We start from the raw sequence: 11,234 nt of genomic DNA, 5'->3' as shown, positions 1-11,234 counted from the left end.
TTCTTGTTATTTTCCTACAAAATAACATGAGTGTTTTTAACAAAGCGTCGACGACTGAACGTAAACAATGCCACTGAACCGACCGAAACGTGCATATTTTGCTGCTTATTGCTGCTGAAAATGGTCAGTTATTGTTATGATTTGGGCTGTACAAATCGGCCAAACCAGGCAAAATATTTGGAGTATAGACTGCCAAAAGTTATAACGAATGAAGGAGAAGAGTGCAAAAAACTGTCTGAGGAACAAAAGGCGTATGTTTTCGGCCAAATTGAACCAGGATTTCCAGGTTAAGAATCTTGACAACATTCGTTTTTCTTCTTATTTCCAGGCGCAGTAATATCACGCCGGTCACATTAGAAGTTATCTAGCTGGGAACTAATTTCATAACTGCTTCTTTAAAGGTCCACTGAAGTGCCTTGAAACACGCAGCGTTATTCTATGTGGTGACGTACTTTTAATTGAAACAAAAACATATCGCCCAGCCCAGCCCCGCCCACTTATTTTGAATGGCCAATAGCGTTACATTTATATCTGCTCGGGCCAGAGCCGTTAAACTCGGTAAAGCCGCATTTGTAGCTTATGACAGCCACAGACTAATAAATTACCCCACAGATTCAATATGAAACTCTTGCTAAAACAAAATAGTGATCATAATCATGCTGAGGCTGTGTAGTTTAATACATGCCGATCGCACATATGAGCGCATATGATCTGCTCCGTGTACTGCGTCTCTGTGTAGGGGGCGGGACAATACGGACTCTAGAGAGCATTTGATTGAACAGAATGTTTGATGAGAAACTGAAGTGCACGGTGATATCATCAAAATCGTTGATTCATATTGGCGGAAGTGACGAGATTGTAAGTTTTGAATGCTCATATCTTGTAAATGCGAATTTTGTCGTTGTTTTGAAGCACACTAGTTTATAGATAATCTTAAGGCTAATATATTCATACTAAAAGCCAAAAAACTTTCATTTTGATTTCAGGGGGACTTTAATGGACGCTCTGTTGCTTAGTTACCTGAATCCTGTCACTGTTTAAACTGCCCTGTTAATCATCACAGTTAATATTTATATAGACGTATTAGAGGGAAATGAAGAGGCACTTTCTTTCACAAGTCTTTCATGCCGAGAACTCTGCTCTTGTGTTTGCAAAATTATGCATTTAAACGTTAATGACCAACCCTATCATTATAAAAGTTCATAATGTTGCTGCACATGAAATATAACACGGATAACATTAAATAAATGTATTTTTTATCAGGTTACACACTGATAATTTATCACTCTCTACCTGTCCTTTGGTCGCGCATATCCTCCATGTTTGTAGTTTTTTAACACTTTTTATGCATGTTTGTAGTTCTAATCGATTATTAGCTCGGAATATACCCTAATTTGACTAGAAACAATGCAGACCGGAAATGCAAAGCATTCTTTCAGTTAAGAGTCGGACTTCCTTCCGCGTTCAGGAAAAACGTCTGTAGAAACAATCGGCGCTCTAAGACGTGCGCTCAGTACTGCACATGCACGCTGGCTCATTTAGCAGGAAAAATAAGTGTTTTTTAACGCTATTGGAGCACAAGGGACCATATTTATAAGGCAGTTCTTGTTGGATTTCATTGGAGATTTAAAATATGAAATTTAATCGTAAGCTTGGTGAACAGTTTTGGAGAATTTGATGTTTCCCCATTCAAAGAGATAGGAGCTGCATTTGCATGCCCGAGAGACGTTTCAAAGATGGCTGTCGAGTGACATGACTTGCCTTAAAGGGACTTTGTATTACTGCACCTGTTGCGTCCATATTACGGCAGCAAACTTCCTTGACTATTACACCAGAATGGGAGTGTAGTTCCTAATCTTATCAGTCAAGAAAATCGCAGCTTTACTTTTTCCGCCGGTATTAGTACACGATATAACTACAGAACAGTCAAGTTTTAAATAGGACAAATAATGAAACTCGTTGGTCATTTTGGAACACCATGCTATTGGTCTAATAGGATTCAATGATCTATGCTAAGCTATGCTAACAGTGATATCGCCAGAACAGGAGAACGGCTGAATGGATTTCAAAACGATAAAACTCAACTTATTAACTCGGGGGGAGTTGGAGAATGAGCCTATTTCCAAAAAAAGTGTAGTATTCCTTTAATAATCAGGTGCCCAATAGTTAACACTAATTGTAGAAAATATCAAAGTTTTTCTATGATTTATGAAATATCTAATAAGAGTGAGAAACAAAACTCTGACACAGAGTGTGTGTGTATTAGGTTTCACTAGCAGGCCATAGTGTCTTTGTGACACTGAGAAGCTAATGGACCGTGCTAATTTAATCCCATGTGACACAAAGAGGCCCTGGAGCTCCCTGCGGTTCAAGAGACGGCCCTGTTGCCTCTGGTATTGCGGAGGCCCCTTTGACCACACGTCGTTGTTCACACTCACACATACCTCTGCTCGGGTACTTACCATAAGAAAGAACGTGAACTATGTAAGAACTTCATAGACTTTGTTACCCAAAGCACATCACTGGATCCTAAACGGAGATCCGGTTCGGATCAGACTGATCATATTTCATAAGCATGTGGAAAGCAGCATAGCAAATGAAGTCCTCATGCAGCGGACCTGCTTTGAATTTCAATTCAATTACGTTAAGCTCTTTTTTAAGTTTCATAAACAAATGATCTTCTGTATTTTCTCGCAGGCTTTTAGCATGTCACAAAGTACGCAGTGAAACGTGGTAGCATTCATTCATTTTCTCAGTGGCTATAAATTACAAAAAGTGCATGTGTGCAAAAACAAGAGGTAATCTGTTTAAAAATCAGATTTATTGTTTGCAGAAAAGGGTTTTATAAATAAATCCCCGAGAGATGTTCATTCTTCTTAGCTCAGAGATCTTATTTGGAGAAACATTCACTGTGTACATTTCATGCATTATGGTACAGTGCATTTAATTAGTATTAAGAGAATGGCTTCTCCTTGTCTTATTACATTCAGCTGATACTACATATTTATGATCTGAGCACCATTTTATTAGGTCCGTTAGAAAGTCTTGATTTTTACAGTGTTGATCAAGCACCCTGAGGATAACCAAAGCATGACTCCTCACGCCGGTCATAGTCTCTGCTCAGAGTGCATGGCATGTCCTTGTGAGGTTCTCCTGTGGATGATTGCGGGCAGTGAGCGTGTGCTGATGGGCCTGTAGAAGGGAGACTCGTACACACAGTGTTTACAGTCCTCCCATCTCACCCTGTGCTTGACCCTGCTGTGTGGTGGCGATTTGGCCACTTTATAGAGGAACACGTCATAGTGGACTAACGGGTTGGGCTTGGGTAGGACTTTGGCTTTTTTTGGAAGGTGAAGCTCCACATCAATTGCCATTCGTCCCTGGAGAGTGAACACATGCAAAGACAGGTGCACAAAGCACATTTCTATTGGTACACAATATAAGGGATACAATATGCGCTAAAATGACTGTAATAGTTTTAGTTCTCATTATATGCAGTCATTTTAACATATACATTAATAAAAAAAAAAAATATATATATATATATATATATATATATATATTCTATGCAGTAATTTTAATATCATAATTTATCTATAATTGTTATATATTATAACATTTTTAAATTAGATAAAAAATAATACATTAATAAATTACATTTACATAAATCACATTTTATTTTATTTAAAATTTTATTTTATTTATTATGCAATAATTTAAACATTTTTGTTGCTTTATATATTTTTGTATGCTTTATATATATATATATATATATATATATATAAACAAAAAATAAATAATATATAAAATACATTCATGTATTCATTACATTCATGTATAAAATACATTCAAATTTAAAATAAAATAAAAATGTGTATTAATTTAATTAAAATATTTATTTTTATACAATTTAAAATAAAATGTCTTAATTTATTAATGTAATAATCTAATTTAAATATTTTAGTGTATTTTAATTTATAAATGAATGAATAAATAAATAAAGCAAATATGTTTAAATGACTGCATAATAAATAAAATAAAAATGTGTATTAATTTATCAGTGTATTAATACATCTAATTTAAATATTTTTAAATAAAATAAAATAAACGTGTATTAATTTTTTTCATGTATTAATTATTCTAATGTAATTATTTTTGGTGTACTTTAACTTATAATGAATTAATGAATTAATGAATAAATAAATAAATAAAACATTTTTAAATGACCGCACAATAAAATTTAATTAAATTAAATAGAAAAAAAAATAGTCTGGATGCATTACAATAATGAGAGGTGTAATGAAAATGAAGTATTATTCGATATATTTAGATTTTAGGGTGAAATGTAACTTAGACATTTTTCTGTGAGATTCACTCTCCTGCAACTTCACCTGCTACTTTAGACCTCACGTGCTGCTCAACATCAAAAGGACGTGCCAAACTCAGCAAGACAAATCGCACTTGGGGGAAAAGGGGGGTGTGGGAGTATTTTTAGCTTTTGAGCCATAATCTATCAGGCCCATTTCCATTATAAAGGCTTCTCAGCCCACATTCCAAAGGCTTCATTAATAATCTTAAGCATTCCTTATTAGTTCACCCTGTTCTGATGATCCCACACAATCTAAATCTCCTAATTCAATGCGCTCAGTGTGTGTGTGTGTGTGTGTGTGTCCTCGTATTTCTGATGGCCAATGGCTGAACTCTGTCTGAGATCTGTATGTCATCGTTCCACCGTATCTGTAGCCAATGGGGAAGCGGGGATGCTGCATCCATGTACCCATGTTGGTGGAGGCGGATGTTGCCACACCTCAGTATGAAATGTTCTCTCTCATACAGCACTTGACGCAGAAGGTAAAACTGATTCATTTATAATATACATACTGAGTTAATTACGTGCCAGCTGGAGAACAGCTTTCTGTCATATTTAGGTCAAGCGTTCTGGGTGTTAAGAAGCAAGAAGAATTGAGAGAAAATGTTTGAGTACAGTCTATAGCTTGGTTAGTGGACCCAAAAGCATTTGGACACTTTGGCCTTATTTTAATGTATAAATGCCATTGCATTGAATATAACAACCAAATGATATCTGAAAACAGATATAACTTAATTATTTGTGCAATTTCTTTTATTTTTAGTAGGCGTATGAAGTCAGTTACCCTCAGGTTCACACAGTTGTAAATCATTATGATTTATGTGCATGATAAAACTAACAACCCTGCTCTCCAAAAAATATATAAAAAACATATTAGAATATAATAATTATCTTAATTTTAAATCAAATTTTTAAAATATTTTGTGCTATATATTTAATGTAATTTAATGTAATGTGTGTGTGTGTGTGTGTGTGTGTGGGCATAATATAGTATAATATAATACAATATAATATAATATAATATAATATAATATAATATAATATAATATAATATAATATAATATAATATAATATAATATAATATAATATAATATAATACAATATAATATAATACAATATAATATTATATAATATAATATAATACAATATAATATAATACAATATAATATAATATAATATAATATAATATAATATAATATAATATAATATTGATAAGTGTTTTATTTAGTGTAATGTACATTACATATAGATTTTTTTATAAATATGTATATTTATAATTAAATCATATATACAAATATGCAGAAATGTAAACTGGGAAATGTTTTATTTTAAAGTGTATATATTATATATAATTATATATAATTAGAAATATATACAAACGTAATGTAATATAATATGATAATAAAATTATCTTAATTGTGAATGTAAATTCAATTATATATTATGCTTTATATATTATGTAATTACATATGTTTTATTTTATTATTATTAATATTATTATATTTAGTATTTTCTGAAAATATGTATAATGATATATAGTATAATAATATCTTAATAATATAATGATCTTAATTAAATAATAATAATATCTAAAATATAATAATAGATAAAAAAGATCTTAATTTTCATTGCTAATGTAATTATTTATTATTTATTATATATAAATATTATGTAATTATGTGTTTGTATAATATAATATAATATAAAAATTATCTTAATTAAATAATTATATATAATAAAAATAATACAATTATCTTAATTTTGAATGGTAATTTAATGATATATTAATAAATAGAACTGTTTTATTACAAATAATATAATATAATTTAAAATAATATAAAAAATTATTATATTTTTATATTGTATTAAAGAATTTATATATATATATATATATATATATATATATATATATATATATATATATATATATATAATTTATAAATATGTATATATGCAATTATATAACATATACAAAATATGTAGAAATGCAAATGTGAATTGTTTTTATTAGTATCTTTTGAAAATATGTATAACTATGTATGTGCATAATAATAAGGCAACTGTTTTATTATATATAAAATAAAATAATAATAGAATAGAATAATATTATATAAAATGATCTTTATTAAATAATAATAATTATAAAATTAATAAAAAAATAATATAATTATTTTAATTTTCAATGGTAATTTAATTTTTAACTGTTTAAAAACTTTTCTTATACATAAAATAATAATATAATATAATAATAAAATTATCTTAAATAAATAAATATATAATACAAATAATACAATTATCTTAATTTTAAATGGTAATTTAATTATATATTATGTATTATATACAGTATTATGTAATTATGTGTATGTAATATAATATAATAATGATCTTAATTAAATAATATTATATAAATTAATATAATTATCTTAATTTTGAAAGGTACTTTAATTATACATTAATATAGGCAACTGTTTTATTATATAATATAATATAATATAAAAATGATTAGTTATTATATAACATATTCAAAATATGTAGAAATATAAATGTAAATATATATATATATATATATATAATAGAATAAAATAATATATTATAAAATGATCTTAATTAAATACTACTACTACTACTACTAATATATTAAATAATAAAATTATCATAATTTTGAATCGTAATATAATTCGATATTTATATATTTATTTATGTTTGACTTAAGTGTCCAAATATTTGTGAGTCTACTTGTATGTAAATGAGAGTTTTGTATAGAAAACAGCGTTGTTTCGAGTAAATGCAGAATCTTCTTTGTATTCCGCTGTACGCCGTTCCACTCGAGTGACAGAAAATGAAAGCAGAGAAGGACCAGCCTCTCCTCAATCTAGCAATGACCATACTATCAGAATGTGTTTCTATGACGATTACACCCCCAGAACTGCATTTGCATGAGGATCGGGATCAACACGGCAGAAAAAGAAAAGAGAGGGAGAGAACACAGTGAAAAATGAGCGAGAGCATAAAGAAAGAATGTTAGAGAGAGAGGTGCTGGTTTTGATTCAACAAAAACTTGAGACATGCCCAGAGGACATTAGCACAGTGTCAGAGACCAAGAGCCACCTCAGAACACTGAGGAGTTTTATTTTTAGTGTTGTGAACTCTCCCTTGTTTTTGATATGTGTGTATATGCTGTTGTCATGGCAGCAGGCAGGAATTAGATTAGGAAAAAGACTGTAATAAGCAGAGCTGCCACTAACTCAGATTTGGCCAAAACTAAAAGTGCTCTTGAGCGCCGAAGTAGAAACAAGTTTCACATACTGAGCTTCACAGACAATACAACAGACTCACGTGATTATGTAGGTCTGTATGTCCCCGGATCTGATTTCATAGGCATCTGTGGTGGATTGAAAAGGCACTTATGGTGCTCTGTGTATGAGAGGATGAAGTGGTCCCTATTATTCATTATAATACAGATTCACACAAAGAGACCGAGCAGAGGCCCTTGAGGCACTCAGGGTTGGAAAAGATGAAAATAACATAACGTAACATAAAATGAATGAATATAGTTTAATATGTTTATTACTATGCTAAATGGCAAAATTGTTCTAGCCGTGTATCTGCTCACTATTTGCTGGCGGTCTCAATTGAACTTGTTCTCTATTAGTGCGGTTGGGGGAAGAAGTCTTTGCTCTAGGCTTGAAACAAACCTCATCGTCAAAAACTCATCAAATGAAACCACGATAAAGAACCTGTGATTCATTTATAATAGAAAGGAATCTTGGCATGCCAGTTTGACAGCTGCATCGACTGAGAGAGATTCTTATGAGGGATATCGTTCAATATGTGTTCGTTCACTATAAAAGCCCCATTCTTCAATAAGCAATTTTTTCAAATCTTAAGATTTTGACTTTCTTCTTTTTTTTTTCCATTAGGAGACAGGTCAGGACCGATCTTTAATTTTAGAACAATTACTTGTGGGAAGACAATCATTTAAAAGTTAAACTTACTTATGTATTAACTTCATATTAACCGAGAAGCTAAAACTTGTCACACTTCACTTAGTTTTAAGATCTGTTTTTAATCCCAGATAAGGTAAGTTTCACATTTGTGACCCTGGACCACAAAATCAGTCATAAGGGTAATTTTTTGAAATTGAAATTTAAGCTTTCTGAATAAATAAGCTTTCCATTGATGTGTGGTTTGTTAGGCTAGGACAATATTTGGCCGAGATACAAATATTTGAACATCTAGGAAAAAAAAAAAAAAATCAACATTTTGAGAAAATCACCTTCAAAGTTGTCCAGATGAAGTTCTTAGAAGTTTTTATATTTTTACAGTAAGACATTTACAGTGTATCTTTATAGAACACAAGCTTTACTTAATATCCTAATAATTATTGGCATAAAAGAAAAAACTATCATACTTAAGACTTTTGTGGTCCAGGATCACATTTATTAGGAGAGATTCTTATGAGGGATATCGGTCAATATGTATTTTTTTTCATCAGGAAACAGGTCCAGACCGATTTTAAATTTTAGAACGAACTCTTGTGGGAAGACTATTCAACCCATAACCCGTGTTTTTCCAACCTTCTACCAGTGATAGTGCACTGGAACGGCAGTCAAACCCGTGACTTCCCACTGGTGAACTCGTACTAGATCGATTTACTCCCAGTTCCGAGTTCTGATGTAACATAGCCCGCGAAACAACAATGTCAGCCCTAATGGCTGCGGTGTTTATGCAAGTAGTACACAGTGGAAAAATAGAGCTTAGGACAATATAACGTTGCAATCAAATTATTAAAAATATAAAAATAATAATAATTCATAAATGTGCCCAGGCAGTTTGCCGTGACTTGCCTGTAACGCTACAAAGTCGTGAGTCGTGGTTTGAAGTGATTTACCAGTTAAAAAACCTGCCTGGAACGCAGCATTAATTACCAGGGCCCCAAGTGGAGGGAGGGCCCCTGAGGAGTGAAATTTTATTTTCCTTTCCCAGGTTCAGGACATTATTAAAATAGATTAGTGGTTCAGTGGTAAAGCAAAAGAGAAGAGTTGTTGAATAAAGTTATTTCTGTTTTTTTCACGCACCAATAGTACTCTCGTAGCTTTGTTTGCTAATATTTCAGTATCAATGGAGGGTCAGAAAGCTTTTGAATTTCAGAAGTGAAAAGCGCACTGCACTCCCAACAAAACGCTTATAATCTAATTCAGAAATATTAAACCTTTTTAAACATTATTAAAACTACATACTAAGTGACTGATATGATCTTTGTTAACTTTTTGGTTCGCATTGAGTTCGCTGTTTTAACGGATTACGTTTGCTTAAATTTATTTTCAAGATGGAGGTAAATCTATTATTGATTTCAGTATGGCTATAAAAGGCATGCAAAATGATATTCAAACTCACATTAGACACTTTTAAGATTGAATAAAGCACATAATCAGTACCTGAGATTATAATTGTCATAGTTGCTGTTGTTCCAGCCGCCACATTGCAGAAATAGAAACCGTTTCTATAACGGGAATGTCACGTGTTGTCGTCGCAGTTAGTTAGGTCAAAAACTCTGATTAACATGGAAAAGATACCTTTGAAAATTCTGTCATTAATTACTCACCTTCATGTCCTTCCAAACCCGTTAAGACCTTTGTTCATCTTTGTAACACAAATTAAAATATTTTTGATGAAATCCTTGTGGTATTCTTGTGAATGCATTTCGAAGACTGACACGGAAGAGTTGAAACTGTTAAATAAAGTGGTTGTTTTTGTTTGTTTTTTTGCACACAAAAAGCATTATCATAGCTTTATAACATTACAGTTGAATCACTGATGCCACATGGACTATTTCATCAATGTCCTTACTACCTTTCTGGACCTGGGAACATTTCAGTTACAATGCTGTCTACGCAGGGTCAGTGCATAGTGCTCAGATTTCATCAAAAATATCTTAATTTGTGTTCTGAAGATGAACAAAGGTCTTACAGGTTTAGAATGACATGAGGGTGAGTAATTAATGACAGAATTTTCATTTTTAGGTGAACGTGTGTGTGCAGTGTGAAATACATAGCAAGATAACCCAGGATTCCAAACGGGGGTTAGAATGAACCATGGTTAACTATTTCAAGCCCTTGAGTGTAACTCAGGAAACAATTTATGCCATTTTTCCCCCTGACAATATATGGATAGGTTATTATAAGTCAGGCTTATTATGCAAGGCTAAATTTGAAAAGGTTGAAGACCAGTGCTTTAAAGGCACAGTTCACCCAGAAATTAAAATTCTGTCATTAATTACTCACTCTCATGTTGTCTAAACCTGAGAGACCTTTGTTTATCTTTGGTTTTTTTAATGAAATCATGGTACTCTCATCAATGTGTGTAAAAAACTGACATGAATAACTTTGCTTTTTTCTTTTCACACAAAAAGTATTCTTGTAGCTACATAACACTACGGTTGAACCACTGATGTCACATGGACTATTTTAACGATGTCCTTACTAAAATTCTGGGCCTTGATAGTTGCGTTGCCGTCTGTAAAAGGTCAGAAAGCTCACGATTTCATCAAAAATATCTTAATTTGTGTTCTGAAGATGAATGAAGGTCTTTAAAATGACATGAGGGTGAGAAATTAATGACAGAATTTTCACTTTTGGGTGAACTATTGCATGACTGATGCTTGATTTGGGGTCACCCACCTTATTACAGCCTTACCAGCTTTTGCACAACCCTGTTGTCAGTGTGAAGGTCTAAAGTGATGCAGACTTCAGGGCAGGTATCAAAAGCCATGCGCAATACCAAGCAAAGCAAGAGATATAGTGAGCGCAAGACAGCATCTGGCCAGGGAAGAAAACGCAGGCTAGGACCACACAGGGACAAGGAG

Source organism: Garra rufa, chromosome 9 (genome assembly GCF_049309525.1).
Source record: "Garra rufa chromosome 9, GarRuf1.0, whole genome shotgun sequence".
NCBI classification, from domain to species: domain Eukaryota; kingdom Metazoa; phylum Chordata; class Actinopteri; order Cypriniformes; family Cyprinidae; genus Garra; species Garra rufa.
Note: the sequence above shows the minus strand (reverse complement) of the source record.